Raw genomic sequence first — 2,500 nt, 5'->3', positions numbered from 1 at the left:
ATTGCGGCGGGTACCCAACTCGCGGATCGCCTTCGGCGGACCGTGGGGGGTTCAATGTCCACACCACACGCACGTTCTGAGGCGGGTGGGTGGCACCCGTCGCCGGAAGGCCGGAAAAACAAATTTTTAATCGTTGGAACTTGGCAAACCGCGGCGCGCTGCTGAGGTTGAGCGCGGCGGCGGTGGACGGCGGCGACCGCGACGGCAAGCCCCGACGTCTTGGAGGCGACGGTGGAGGGTCCGCGCGCGACGGCGACCGCGCCGGCAAGCCCCGACGTCCTCGAGGCGACGGTGGAGGGTCCGCGCGCGGCGGCGACCGCGCCGGCAAGCCCCGACGTCCCCGAGGCGACGGTGGAGGGTCCGCGTGCGGCGGCGACGCGCCGGCAAGCCCCGACGTCCTCGAGGCGACGGTGGAGGGTCCGCGCGCGGCGTTACGCCGTCTCCCCGCCCGCTCCCGATCTCGCCCCGCAAAAAAACAAACGTACAACTCTTAGCGGTGGATCACTCGGCTCGTGCGTCGATGAAGGACGCAGCTAGCTGCGAGAACTAATGTGAATTGCAGGACACATTGATCATCGACACTTCGAACGCACTTTGCGGCCCCGGGTCCGTCCCGGGGCCACGCCTGTCTGAGCGTCGCTTGCATATCAATCGGGGTCGGCGAAGGGCGACCCGGGCTCCGTCGGCGCGACCTCTGCGCAACGTTCGCGCAGTTGCCGCCTTCGTCCCGCTAGCGCTTCGCCTCCCCGCGGCTGGGGGTTCGCAGGACGCCTCGGCGGCCTTCGTCCCCTTAAGTGCAGACCCGCGGCGTCCCCTCCTCACCGTCGACCCTCCCGCATCACGGGTCCGGGGCGCGGCTGCCGGTGGCTATCGACCATTGCGCATCCCGCGTCTCGCGCTCCCTCGCGCGGTGGGCCGCCGCGGAGGCGCCCGCGGAACGATCCAGCGAGCCCGGCCGCCACGCCGGCCGCGCCTACTACCCCCTCGTTTCCGACCTCAGATCAGACGAGACGACCCGCTGAATTTAAGCATATTACTAAGCGGAGGAAAAGAAACTAACCAGGATTCCCTCAGTAGCGGCGAGCGAAGAGGGAGAAGCCCAGCGCTGAATCCCCGCCCGGCCTCGGGCGCGGGAAATGTAGCGTACAGAAGGTCGTTGCGCCCGACGCCGCCCGGAGGGGGCCCGAGTCCTTCTGATGGAGGCTCTGCCCAGGGACGGTGTGAGGCCGGTAGCGGCCCCCGGCGCGCCGGGGCGCGGCCTTCTCGGAGTCGGGTTGTTTGTGAATGCAGCCCAAAGCGGGTGGTAAACTCCATCTAAGGCTAAATACTGGCACGAGACCGATAGAGGACAAGTACCTTAAGGGAAAGTTGAAAAGAACTTTGAAGAGAGAGTTCAACAGGGCGTGAAACCGTTGAGAGGTAAACGGGTGGGGACCACGTAGTCCGATCGGGGGATTCAACCCGGCTGGGATTGGCGGCCGCCTGGGGCGTCGCGGGGGGCGGACCCTTTCGGGGGCCCTGCCTTCACGCGTGCGTTCTCGGAGTCGGACGTCCCCGCGCCGGGCGCATTTCCCCCGTGGTTGTGCGTCGCGACCGTCCCTGGGTTGGCTTGGAAGGGTCTGGGGCGAAGGTGGCGCGGGCGGCGGGGCGGTGCGGGGGGGCCTCCGGGCCTCCCGGCCGCTTCCGCACCCGCGCTGTACAGCGCTTTCCTTACTCCGACTTTGCCGCTTCCCCCCGGGGACGTGGGAGTACTTTCTACACCTTCCGAACCAGGACGGGGCCCCCTCGCCCCAGGCGCGGCCGAAAGGCGCGGACCGTTCTCGGTGCGCGTTGGCCTGTCGCGCCGCTAGGGCGGGGATCGGCCTTCGAAGTAGGTGTCAGGGGTCCGCGGCGATTGTGGCAGCCCACCCGACCCGTCTTGAAACACGGACCAAGGAGTTTAACGCGCGCGCGAGTCGGAGGGCACGAACGAACCCCAATCTGGCGCAATGAAAGTGAGGAGCCGGCGCGCGCCGGCCGAGGTGGGATCCCGGCCCCTCCCATGGGTCGGGCGCACCACCGGCCCGTCTCGCCCGCAGCGTCGGGGAGGTGGAGCTCGAGCGCAGCGCGATGAGACCCGAAAGATGGTGAACTATGCCCGGGCAGGGCGAAGCCAGAGGAAACCCTGGTGGAGGCCCGCAGCGGTCCTGACGTGCAAATCGGTCGTCCGACCTGGGTATAGGGGCGAAAGACTAATCGAACCATCTAGTAGCTGGTTCCTTCCGAAGTTTCCCTCAGGATAGCTGGCACTCGAACTATATGCAGTTTTATCTGGTAAAGCCAATGACTAGAGGCCTTGGGGCCGAAACGATCTCAACCTATTCTCAAACTTTAAATGGGTAAGAAGCCCGGCTCGCTGACTTGGAGCCGGGCGTGGAATGCGAGTGCCCAGTGGGCCACTTTTGGTAAGCAGAACTGGCGCTGCGGGATGAACCGAACGCCGGGTTAAGGCGCCCGATGC

General features: G+C 66.7%; 1 non-coding gene across 1 annotated transcript; it reads left to right on the top strand.

Annotated features, from left to right (window-relative positions):
* The first annotated feature begins 485 nt into the window (after positions 1–485).
* LOC125993001 (5.8S ribosomal RNA) lies at positions 486–639 on the top strand. The gene has a single exon (XR_007489925.1). It is a non-coding gene; the product is annotated as a 5.8S ribosomal RNA (ribosomal RNA).
* Positions 640–2,500: the final 1,861 nt, after the last annotated feature.

This window comes from Syngnathus scovelli, unplaced genomic scaffold (genome assembly GCF_024217435.2).
Source record: "Syngnathus scovelli strain Florida unplaced genomic scaffold, RoL_Ssco_1.2 HiC_scaffold_244, whole genome shotgun sequence".
NCBI classification, from domain to species: Eukaryota; Metazoa; Chordata; class Actinopteri; order Syngnathiformes; family Syngnathidae; genus Syngnathus; species Syngnathus scovelli.
Note: the sequence above shows the minus strand (reverse complement) of the source record. Positions and strands in the feature narration are given on the sequence as shown.